We start from the raw sequence: 13,342 nt of genomic DNA, 5'->3' as shown, positions 1-13,342 counted from the left end.
CTGGTGGTATGAAGGAATGTGGTTTGGAAACTACACTTCAGGTTTGCAGGATGGCAAAAGGGGCCTCAGAGGACACCTGGACTATGCTCCCCACCCCACCACATCCCTGGTCCACATTTTTCCCCAGTTAGATGCAGAAACCCCTGACTCTTCTTGAATATGCGTTACACACTCAAAAGGTAACTTGAAGAGAGGTTTTGACCACCTATGAGGAAGACTGTGGTGTGGGTAAGTATAAAAGTGCATGTGTGTGGGAAATGAGCAGCCATTTAGTGGAGGGAAACTCAGGCTTCATAAAAAGGTAGCTTGTCCTTTCAGTGTCACTCCTGCTTTGGTAGAAAAGCTGAAATTGTCCAATGGGATTTTCCAAACGAATTGTTGAATCTCTTTCACCTGGATGTTTCTATGGCATTGAAATACTCTGGCTATTGGTGACCTTCTTCCCAAGAAGTGGGTTATGTTGCTCTATTCCAAGAAGTTTTGTAGCTAAGGGATTAAGCTGGGACACAGGACCGACAGGCTCTGCTTCATCACCAGGTTCTTGGGTTTCATCTCAGTTTTGCAGTACATGTGTGCACCTAAAGAATTAGCATGGCCGACAGGGACAGGGAAGCGATCTTACCACCTGTTCACAGAAAAAAACCTGCATGACTGTGGCAGGTGCATCCGCCCCATGAAAGCAGCTTCTTGGCTGCTGAAGTGCAGCAGCTCCTGGCTGCCTTTGTTCTCAGGGCTCCGTGGTAATTGGGGCCTTTGGCCAAATGGAGCCACCATTGACTACAGGTCAGATTGGGCCTGGGTGTCAGTGGAGTCCCCTGGGGGAGCCGTTTGGAGCTCGTCCCCTGGAGCAGCAGCTGCGGTCGAGGACTCTCCCCTTGGGTCAGGACGCTGCCCAAGGAAACTCCTCGAGGTGCCTTGGGTCGGGACGCTGCCCTGAGCAGGTCCTCGAGGTTGAGAGCCCTCACTTGTCAGGTGAGTGATAAAGCGTTTTGGGTGGCCGTTAAACCCTAGAAAGTTGTTCTGTTCTCCTCTCACAGACATTGGAACCTGTAATTTAAGGAGAGCTAGTTAACTGTGTTAATAATTAATTTTTTATGTTGAGGCCATCTGTAACAATTGGCAGGATGTCGATAGAGGAGTTATTACAGAAATATAGTTGTGCCCCTTCTCCCCCAGATGTACAATGGGCGAAGGAGACGTGGTTTGATCCGGTGGAAGTTGCGAGAAAGTTGGAACAAAGCCGGGGGAGTTGGTGGAACAGCGGAAGAGAAGGACAAATGTGTGCCATGTTAGGTGCCTGCTTGATTCAGGCACAGGATCACTTTGTGGTAGCGGAGAGAGATGCCTTAGAGGAGCGGTTGGAAATCGATCATTTAAAGGCAGAATTATTGCAAGAAAGAGAGAGAAGGCAGTTATTAGGAAAAAAATTGAAATTATGCTGGCACGGGCAAAAAAGCCCCCTAGTGTTGTTCAGATTGGAAAGTTAATTACCAGTGTAGATCTTGAGGAGGGGGATGGAGATATTTGGGGAGAGTCTGATGAAAGTAGCTCGGAGGTGATACAGAGAAATGATTACTTGTTTTAAGACTTATTTACTTATTCACTTATAGAAAACTGCTTAGCAACTTATTTCCTTACTTATAGCAAGTTATAGTATTACTTATAGTATTTTTTAATATTGCTAAGAATCCTGCTTGCCCAGACTGTTCTGTGGAATTTTACCAAGGACTACTTGTGTTCATCAAAACAAAGCAGTTTACCAAGAACTGCAGTGTTCAGCAAAATAATCATGTTTTTGTCCTTGAAGAACAGGTGTGCTCTAACTAGTTGGGCCTCGGTAATGAGTAAAGATAGCCATATACTGATGGTAGAAGTTTCATTGGTTCTCTTAAATAAGATAGCATGAGTAAACCGGCTGAAAAATATTTTTTGTTGTTCAAGAAATTGGCTAAGAGAATCTGCACACTCTCTGAAAGAAAAACAAGGTGGGAAAGACTACGAGCCTTCCTCCCGAAGATGCCCCCCAGGAGGCAATGCGCAGGTGCAAAGATAACATAAACTGCTGACACCAGCCTCTAGAACTAACCCAGCCTTACTCATGCATATGTATGTTTGTGTTATGTAATCCAGTGAATATGTATATCCACACTCTGTAAATTTTTGGTAAAATGTGCGGTGGGGGTGCAAGCTTTGTGGAGAAATCCCCTTGCACCCTGGCACTGGAGTAAACATACCTGCTGTGAAACTCTATTCGAGTTGTAGAGTCTGTTTTCCGCGAATCAGAGGAAATAAAGGAATTGGAGGAAAGAAATGTGCGACCTCTCATTAAAACAGAAAGGCATACAGGTCCACAAGGGGGGAACCCCCGAACCTCCGTCCGTACAACCCCCTGGACGGGACCTGAGCTTGGTGAGCTTCAGGTTAAATATTCGCGTAAACCGGGTGAAACTGAAACCGAGTTTTGTGGAGAGTTTCTTTAACGGGGGGGGGGGATCGAATTCTGTTGAGTGATGCCGAGGCGGGAGGTTTCTGGGGTCCCGGAGTGTTTTTAAGTGAGGGACCAGCGGGTTACGGAGCTGGCAGGAGGACAAAAGGCGGCTGGCATTGGGGCGGTGAGGGGGACGGTGGATCCCAGCCCCCTTAGAGCTCTCATCAGAGGGCTCCCGGGTGCCTTAAAGATCCATGTCCAGTCCCTCAGAGAAAGGGTGCAAAGAGCTGTTGAATGTGACCAGCGAACCCCCCCCCGGCCCTGCGTGCGGGGGTTAACGTGGGCAGGAGTGGGGCAGGAGCTGGTCACCGATGGGCCAGAGATGGGCTGGGCTGAGCCGGGGGGGGCGGGGAAGGTGGAAGCCGGAGGGTTCGGCCAGTCAGTCGGAAACTGCCCCCGAGCAGCCTCCTGGTAGAGAGTTTAAACCGCCCCGGGATAAATCGGGTGGGTTTAGATTGAGGAAGGAATGATCTCTGGGGGAGGCCTTGGCACTGCGGGTACCCCGGGCAGTGTGACATGGGCAATCTGCTGGTAACATCTCCGAGCTGGTGCCGTGGCTGGAGGGCAGAGCTCGAGAACACAGGAAAAATATTCGGGTTTGATGTTTTGGCAGGTGAACAGTGGTGTTTGCCACACGGCAGTGTGGAGTTTTGGAGTTAGGGGGACGGCAGTTCCCTGTGTCTCTCAATATCCGCTGCCAACTGCTGCCAAACGGTATTTCTGAGGTGATTCATGCTACTGAAAAAAGATTCTAAATCGCACACATTCCCCTTAGAATTCTGCGGTGCGGCCAGTCCCAAACCAAACAAAAGGTGGCAATTAGCAGCCGATGATGGGCGGCTGAATGCCCACCCCGGCCTTTGTCAGCCTCAGGGCCCGGCTGGGCGGGAGCGGCCTGCAGGAGCCGCCATGGCTGGGCCCGGCTCGTTGTGGGGCCTTTGTCAGAGCAGAGATGGCTTTGCCCCCCCGGGACGGGGCAGGTGACATTTGCATGTCCTGGCCGGGGACAGCGGCACTCGCCCACACTTGCTTGCTGTGCACTGGCTCCAAAGCTCGCTAAAACCACGCCTGGAGAAGGGATTAAGAGCTCTGGAAACCGCCCCCCCCTCCTGTGGGAGTCCGGCAGTTCCTCCCTGCAGGAGGCCTGTGTGCATTTAGATCATTATTGCCACCCACGGCAGGGAGAGAAGGAAACACCCAAATCAATTTAATGAGGTAACAGGAGCCACTTCACTGCCGGGTGTCCGGGAGTGGGCACACACGGCATCAAGCGGGTGTTTCATACACCATATTACCCTCAAGCTAACGGCATGGTTGAGCGAATTAATGGCTTGATCAAGAGACATGCCAATGTTTCACGCCCTGACTGGGATATAAGGTTGGCACAAGCGGTTTTTGTTGTTCATAACCGCTGGGGACATTATGGGAACCCAAAAATAGGAGCATTTTGTCCTACGGGATTATCAGGAGATGATGCTCCTGTATTTGACAATCATAAGGGCCAGTTCCCCCTGAGATATGCCGGCCAACCTGTCATGGTGAGGTTGCCCGCAGTTGGCATTGTGCCTGTGACCTTGGCAAAGTCTAGGGGGTTTACATGCCTGGGAGGCCTTAGATAAAGGTGGAAAAACTCACCGAATCAGCACCTGATGGATAATCCCTGATTTCTAACTTGATGCCCGGGTTCTGATCCGAGGCCTAGTTCTGGTTTTTGTTAGGATCTTGGAGGAACAGATGACTTCGGCATCCTGCTTGGCCATGGGGATCCATATGGACAATCAAGACTTGGATGACAACGTGGTGGCGACTGAATCTTGTGAAATTGGCAGCGTTCAGAAGAATGTGATTGGACTTGGTGCTATTGTGTTAATGTCACTTTAGGTCAACAAATGAAGAAAGTGGCAAGAGACTTGAGGCAATTGTTGCTATATTAAGCATTAATTGGATATGTTTGAATCTTCCTTGTTAGAATGGTTAATCAGCTTCCTTCAATTTTGATTGTAACACATTGTATGGTTGGAGGGTTGGGGTTTTTAAGGTTTGATTGTATAATCATCTAGGGATGACAACCCACAACGAGTATGGAGACTCACCAGGACCGCACTCCCTTTTAACCTTGGAGGCAAGAGGTGACTGCACCACCACTTCAAGGAAACCAGCCGAATCATGGCTGTAGTCACGGGGTGGATTGTGGCAGGTGCATCCCCCCAATGAAAGCAGCTTCTTGGCTGCTGAAGTGCAGCAGCTCCTGGCTGCCTTTGTTCTCAGGGCTCCGTGGTAATTGGGCCCTTTGGCCAAATGGAGCCACCATTGACTACAGGTCAGATTGGGCCTGGGTGTCAGTGGAGTCCCCTGGGGGAGCCGTTTGGAGCTCGTCCCCTGGAGCAGCAGCTGCGGTCGAGGACTCTCCCCTTGGGTCAGGACGCTGCCCAAGGAAACTCCTCGAGGTGCCTTGGGTCGGGACGCTGCCCTGAGCAGGTCCTCGAGGTTGAGAGCCCTCACTTGTCAGGTGAGTGATAAAGCGTTTTGGGTTGCCGTTAAACCCTAGAAAGTTGTTCTGTTCTCCTCTCACAGACATTGGAACCTGTAATTTAAGGAGAGCTAGTTAACTGTGTTAATAATTAATTTTTTATGTTGAGAGCATCCGTAACAATGACAAATTTCCACAAGATTTGGTATAAACCATTAGCTGGAAGCACATCCCCTGCTTACCTCATCCTCAGTCACTTAGCTGGGAATTGCTAGAAATAGTGGAGAATTCTCCACTCATCTATCCTTCCATGCCACTATTCCTTGTCTCTCATTCATCTCTTTCTTTACTCATCCATTTTTTAAATTTTCCTCCAAAACCAAAGTATCTAAAAAGCACCACAGTTCCCTCTTTCTTCACCAACCCTAGGGATTCCATTTAGTTGCTTAATCATAGGCATAAAATATCATCAGATGTGCCCTGAGGTATCTGAGATATCCTCAAAAGCCCGAGCACCTGACATGTGGAAGACGCATGTCCTTCTGGAGCAGCAACCAGAGGCCGGGTGGGATGGCCCAGAGCCTCTCAAATGGCACTAGACATATGTTTAGGGAACTGAATTGAGTCACAGGTGTCCACTGATCGGTTCCCCATAAAAGGAGCTTAGCGCCTTGCTCACAGCAGTCTCATGAGGTTAGATGACTAAATGTGGAGCTGAATCTGCCTGGGGATCTCTGCAGTGGGTGAACTCATTTCAAAATCAGCCTGTGACGTTCCTCTATGTGCGCAGGGCAGTGCAGTGACGATCAACACATTGTGTGGCAAGCTCAAGGAGGTTTAGCTTGGAGACAGCCTGGGCAGGAGCTTGTTCCAGACTTGTCCATAGGCACAAAAGACAATTGGAAAAAAAAAAAAGAAGAAAGAAAGAAAGGGTTTCCAGGAAGCGCTGAAACAGATGCAGTCTTGCCCTTTGACAAGTGCAGGTAATTAGCAGTTTAGCACTGAATCCCAGCTAAATTGGCTTGGATTAGGTTGCTGTTCCCTGTCCTCCTCACTGTGTCACCTCCTTCTTGCTCTGTCAGAGGGTGGTGGGAGGAGAGAGCAATCAGCATCATGAATATGCACCATTAGCAGAAGAGTTTTAGAGTGACTGGGAGGGGGCAGGAGGACTTGCCCCTGGTTGAGCCAGAGAGCAGCCATGAGATTGCTAGTCTGGAGCAGCCGAGTAGCAAGGGAAGGGGAAAAGAGATAACAGCTGGGAATGGACTTGGACCAGCGTGTGATACAAGAGCTTAGAAATATTTGAAGTGTGTGAAATGCAGAGCAGGAAGAACAGCCCCGATAGCAGACAGTGCTGCTTGTGACCGTCTTCACCTCGCACGGATCCTTCCCATCCACCATGCGGGGATGTAGGAGGTCAGGTCCTGGTGGCCGGGCAGCTGAGAATAGCAGGTGCCTGAGGACCTCATTGGACCCTCATGAGCACCCACCTTTGCTGCATTTGGCTTTGGCTTCGTGTAACTCCTGCTGATTCTGTGGAGGATTGGAAAATAAGGGATTTACCAAGGTCATGTTTGACAGAGGAACTGGGAATAAAGCTGTGATAAACTGGCATTTTTAAACACACACGTACACTTGTGCATACATTTGCCTGGGAATAAGTACATAAAACCAAGGGAATTAAGAAAATCTCTTTCCCAAAAGACCTCAAAATTTTCAGTACCCTGGCACTTTGTGGCTCCACTTCTTGTTAATTGAAAGTCTAAAAATAATCCTATAAACTCTATATTTAGTAGAAAAGTTTCCTAGGACCTGGATGAGATATGTTATTTTGGATTTGAACATATTGTAAGGAAGTACTTAAAATATTTTACAACCAGGTTTTTCCGGCATTAAAAACAAATAGCCATTTTGACTGGGAAAAAAAAGGGGACAATCTAAAATAGAATCATAGCAAAATATGGTGATATTAAAAACACTGGGATCTTTTTGGCAAAAACACTTTGATGAGGCTCACATGATTTCACAGGACGTTTTGGTGATTTTTTTTTCAACTTTCACCCATCTTAAAAAATAGGTTCATTTAAAAGATTTCACCATTTCACCAAGTCTAGACAGATTAGTCTGTAGGTCTCCTGAATCCAGAGATGTGTCTTAAATTTAGCTCATTAATGACAAATGCTGTAGTCTGCAACCCCAAAACACTTGGTTTAGGGAAGGTCGTTGCATTAAAACTGGACAGAAATCAAAGGAAGGAAAAATACAGGTTGCCTGTCAGAGAAATTGTCCTGAGAATGCTTTCTCCAAGGCAGTGCCCTTGCAGAAGAGAAGAAAGGTTCATTGATTATTCACAGAGGTTACGTAAACTGTGAATCAGGGGACTGAATGAATGGGTCCGTCCAGCAGCTGAGTTGTATCCTTGAACACCATGATGCAGCCTGCCCTGGACAATTACCGTTTGAAAGGGTAGCAAGCTGGGACCAGCCACTGTGCAAATGACTTCACCTTCTGCAGGGAACCCTCCTAGAGCACCTCCTTGGGTTTGGCTGGCTTCTGTCTGTGCCATGCATGCACCAAACTGCCCCAAGTGGCAGGAGGCAAAGCAGTTCATACTCACATGCGGAGCTACCCATTCATCTGGGGAGACCTCCTTTGTTAACACTTAGAGTAAAGTTACGTGCAGGATACAAGGGGAGGGACGGTGGTGGGAGGAGGAAGGGGACACTCTGGGCTGACAGCTCCAGCCCAATTTCTCTGAAACAGAGTGAGCTGTGGTGATTTGTTCAAGCTGGCGAGGTAGGCAGGGAGTTTTGGCCTAGGGAAGCCTGGGGCAATGAGTAAGCTTCAACTTCTGAAGGGTGGAGCTCAGAATTCTTCTTTATATTATGCAAAATTTAAAATAGGAAAGAAACTGATTCATTCTCTCCAGCCCCGAGGAAGACATTCCTCAGGTTAACGTTAGGTGTGTCTACTGGGAACGTGGTGTAAGAGAGGTCAGGAGGCACATGAGGGACAGGCACATGCATCCCCCCCAGGGAGGAAGGCTCCCCAGGAGACCTGAGGACCACAGGGATGTCCTAGCCAGGATCTCTCTGACACCATCACAGAATCAAAGGATGCCCCTAACTTGAAGTGCTTACAGCCAAATTAGAGGAAGACGATGGGGAAAGGAGCACCGTTGTCCCAAGAAGAAGAGCACAAGGGAAAACCAGGTGCCCGGTGAGTCTCCAAGTTGGCTCTTTTCTCAGGCACTGAGGTCATCTGCTCCCATGAGCCACGAGTGGCCATTGACCTGCTGCTGTGTTTATCCTGCCTGCCCCACTTGAAGCAGGAGGAGATCCCCGAAAGGGGAAAGTGGAAAGTGTTATTGTAACCAGCCCCAGTTCACACCCTGCTTTGAAGGGAAAACACATTGTCTGTCTACCAGCCAAGTTTCCTCCCTTCCTGGGACTGGCTGCGTTGGCAACACAAACAACAGCAACCAGACAGAGACCAAGAGTTAAACAATGACCGCGGCTCTGTGGCGGATGGAAGGACTTTATGGCTCTTCATGAAGACACACTTTTTTTTTCCTGAAATTTCTGCTTTTTTTGAGAAAAAGGGCATTTATTAAGTACCTCGGTGTGTTCACAGCAGGTAGTCCACTGTGCCAGTTTATCCTGCACAGAGAAGAGTGCTCCAGAACCCTTCTTCCATCTGCCCAAGGGAGCAGGTTCACCTGGTAGCTGGCCCAACAGCAGGGCCATTCTCTCGTCTACCATCAGATGTCTTATCCAGGATGGTGGCAGCAGGCAGGAGTGCTGATCTCAGTATTACACCACAGAGTGAAGAGATGATCTTGTCTTGCCCAGGGGTCTAGTCCCCAGGAGAACAGTTCCTGGCTCTGTTCTTGGATAAGTCATTTTGCCTCTCTTTCCATTTCTTTAAAGGTCAGGACAGTCTCCCTAAGTACCATTGTAGTGACTAACAGTCACTGATCTCAGCCTCTTGCTGCTGTGGTAATACAAGAGTAATGCCTTTGGTTTCCAAAACCCTCCCACCATTAGCTCTGGCACTGTCATGCCAGTTGCCCTTCTATCAGAGGGGGAATCGCAGAGGAGAGCTATTCAGTCATAATATTTATGAGTCCCTAAAGCAGTTATAAATTTCCAAGTGGAGATCATACACACCAGAGGCATCATGGCAGCAAAGACACTGAAAAAAAGCATGTGCTCGACAGGTGCCTGGCCATTTGGCAGTATAAGTCATCCTCATACAGAGAGAGATTTTGGGCATGCAATAATACAAACCAAATGCTAAGTCTTCCAGAAGTGGAACCAAACCACAGCTTCAAGTTTGGTATGGAGTCCTGTGCATAGTGACAATGAATTATTATTTCAGGGAGGGGGAGGTAGGGAAGGAAAAAGGATGCTGGGACTATGCTTGACTGCCACTGGTCCCATGTGGAGGTGTCTGCTGTCCCTCTCTCTGTGCTTGCCTACCTCCAAAATGAAGGGCTGACTCTAGCTAATGAACCATTTGCCTTGTGTGTCTGCTCTAGGCAAGAGAGAACACTCGCCCGGTGGGGATTTTCCAGATCAAAGAGCAAATGTGGATCCTGTCTCTGCTATCATCACCAATTTTTACGCCATGGTAGAAGTCAATAAGGGGACACCTTCAAAGTCCTTCATTGCAGAAGATTTGTAACAGGTTGCAGCAAAGCTGACCCAATAAATGACTCTGGCATGTGTGGAAGACCGCAAGTGGAAAGCACTGCAGGGCTCAGTCTAGAACAGCTCAGGAAAGGCATCCACGATCTTCATGGCGGTGAGATCTGGAGCTGTGTAGGTGGTTGAAGACACGTCTTCTGCCCTAGACTAGTCACACTGTGCAAAACATCAACATCCATTATAGGCAGCCACATACTTTTTCCTGGTTGTTTTGCAAGAAATTGCCTGGGCTGCGTGAAGGTTTCCCAGGTATGTCCTGAAAAAGCAGCTCAGTTTTGAGAAAGAACAGCACCATCAGGCTGCAGGAAAGAGCAGAGTCCATTGAGACTCTTTTCCTCCATGTTCTCCAATACAGGGAGCTGCTGTGGACTCTGGGCAGTCTGCCTCAAAGAGTGCTGTCCTGTCCCTGTCCCCCACACCTCCCCAAATGAAATAATCCATTCTCACCTCTGCTGGGTTTCTGGCATCTAAAGTATGCCTGGCCCCTGGTGCTCTCCTCTGTCTTCCCAGAGACAGTGAAGGATACAAAGGGCGTGATCTCAACATTTCCCGTCACGCTCAGACTGATAGTGGAGAGATTAGAGGTGGAAAGAACACCTATGAGGTCATCTCTGACATCCCCGGGGAGCAATCTGGGATTGTTCCTTTGCATTTTATTATCTGGTGCTCTGTCCAGCTCAGCAGTAACATGACTCAAACCACAATCTTCCCAGAGCTTCCCTAGGGGAGGCAAGTCGCAGCCTTGTGTTTCTTACTGTCAGGAAACATTTCCTGATATTCAGCCTAAATTTTCCTTTCCTTAAATTCATTCTATTTACACCTATTCTCAGACAGACCTCACCCTGGACAACCTCTCCTCCTCAGAGTTCAGACCCTTTGTGGACTTTGAATGCATTTGCAAATCCAGCTTTGCTGCAGCTTCAATTCATGCTGGGTATCACCTATTTCAACATCTGAGAGCCTCAGGCTCATCAGTGCACTTCTCATTACAACCCTGTGAGGAAAACATGCCTCCTTAAGGCTCCTATCCTCCAAGATAGCTGGGTACCCAAAACCCAAAGGTATTTTGATGTCCGTAAATGACTGCTAATGGCCCTAAGTATCCTGGTTTTGATGGACAAGCTGTGCACAAACTGTCTATCAATGAAACACCTCACTGAGAACAGTCCCTATAATTGGCATCCCCCATTAAGTGTTCTAGCCCATCTCACTAACACAAATTGGTCTCTGATTTTGCTGTGGATGTGACTTACTACATCACTCTTGGGTGTCTGGGTAGAAGTTGGGGGTCAGATGCCCCTTTTCTGCCTCCATACAGTAACAGTGAAGAGGAAAAAAGCCTCAATGGCAGGCTGCTCTTGTGTTCAACTGGTGACCAAATGAATGGCTCAACTCTGTTGGCCTGCTTTGCTGACTGAGCCCAGACGTTAATTGACCTAATGCTTCTTCCTAAATGCACAGCTCTGCATACGCTGTCCTTCTACTGCCCAGAGAAGCTGTGGCTGCCCCTTCCCTGGAAGGGTTCAAGGCCAGGTTGGACCATAGCAGGGGGTTGGACTAGATGATCTTTAAGGTCCTTTCCAACCCAAACCATTCCATCATTCAGCCTATGATAATTGTAGTGTTGTGCCTTTGCTGCTTGTGGATAGTGAGTTGTACACGAGCTAGGCAGCTTTTTCTGAAATAAAAATTGGGAAGCAGACTACAGAGGAAACAGACCTGAGAACTCACTTCTAAAAGTTACTGGATTTAGGGCTGAGCTACGAAAACTGGGAGACATTTGGAAATCTCTGGTCTCTGAAGGCTGGCAGGCAGAGACAGCTTTAGCAATAAACAAGCGGGACAGGTACTTCGGTAGACAGCAGGACTGGGAATACCAGCAAATTATAGGGGATGCTCTTGGTGTTAAATGACAACTGGTCTTACGTTGAGAACCATGACACTGGTGAGGCAACATCTTTCCACGTGCAGGATCAAAAGATTCCCCACACCAGGGGAATCCCCAGGAAAGATCCTTCAAAATACTTCAGTTAATGGGAGCAGCATTAAGAGGCTGAAGTGACTCAGAGCTTGTTGGGCAGAGAACCTTTTTTTTTGCTGCTTGGTTGCCCAACATGCAGTACAGTGGGCACTGGGTCTGCACTTGGGGCTCCCACATACAAGGGCTATAATAATCAGTATTACTGAGAAAAGGAAGTATTGTCTTGGATTGACTCCAGAGGCAGAAATGATAATAATTCCCTAGTGGGAGCAAAGCCTGAGCAGCCCACATTTATGGTGATTCAGAGATGTTATCCAGGAAAGCCTGTGTGTATGTATGCAGACCTTCTTCATCAGCTCCCTGGAAGTTGCTTCTAGGGAAACATAAAAGAGCAGTTATGTGTTTTTCCATGGCTGGACACTGGTTAGGATGCAGAAGTTGATGCTCCTCAGTATATCTTTATGTTTCCGGTGATTAACCAGCCTTCCTTCACATCCCTGATTGCAAAGTCAGCATGACATGAAGGACTCTGGCTGGCACAGACTAAGCGTTCCCTGGGCAAACAACGTTCAGCCAGGCTCTTCTGATTAGCTCTGATTACTCCAGGGATGCTCATGCGATGCCATGTTACGAACAGTTGCTTTGTCGTTGGGGAACTGCATGGGCAGCGGTACTAATGTGCTCACAGGGTGGGTGAGCTCGAAGGGGAGGCTGTGGCGAGCAGCCGGGCTCTTGTAACGCTCTGTGTGTGCTCAGCAAGAAAATAGACTCTGGCTTCACGGGTATGCAAGGCAACAGGGAATATCAGCTTGCAGGAGATCTCAGGAGGTCACCTAGAACATGTCCCTGCTCCAAGACAGGACCAGCTATGGCATCCTTAACAGATTTTAACTTAATCTTTCTGTTAAAGCCTCCAGAAATATCTTCAATCTCCCTTTGTGTAGCTCTGCTTTGCTGTCCTATCTATTAGGGAACATTACATGTCAGCTTATTTTATTCTTGCTGCAATTGAAACCAGGGTCTTCTTGCCTGATACTTGTGGATTTTGAAAACGGGTGATTCCCTTCCCCTCTGTAACAGCATTTTATGAGACAGTTCCCATCATATCACCTCCCCTGTCTGTGTTTTCTCAAGGTAAAAAACCCCGTTCTTTTTGTCTGCCTCCACAGACCATGACTTCTAGACCTCTGATTCTGCTTCCTTCCTTCTGGCTGGTCTCCCGTTGGGCCATGGCTTTCTTACAGTGCAGCACCCAACCCTAGACACAGATATCACAGAATCATCTGGGTTGGAAAAGACCCTGAAGATCATCTAGTCCAACCATTAACCTATCATCAAATCATATATATATATCATATATCATCAAATGCAGAACAGAACATGACTGTAGTATTATCTTACAGACTACCTTGCTCTTTACAGACTGTGGCATTTGCACGCTTTAACATTACAACATTGTTGACTTAAGTTCAGCCTACGACCCTCACTGTTTCCCTAGATTCCCTTCCGCAGCACTACTGCCAAACTAGACCTCCCTCTCTTTCTCTATGTGGAAAACTGATTATTCATGTTCTTGTCCTTATCCAATTTCATCTTTTTTTTCCTCCCAGATTCTTTCTTGGGTTAGTCAAACTCATTTTAAATTCTAATCCTGATCTCCCATGTACCTGCATAGTCTAGCTTACTTTAGTAGT

Source organism: Strix uralensis, chromosome 4 (assembly GCF_047716275.1).
Source record: "Strix uralensis isolate ZFMK-TIS-50842 chromosome 4, bStrUra1, whole genome shotgun sequence".
NCBI lineage: Eukaryota > Metazoa > Chordata > Aves > Strigiformes > Strigidae > Strix > Strix uralensis.
The sequence above is the reverse complement of the archived record's forward strand: the minus strand, read 5'-3'. Positions refer to the sequence as shown.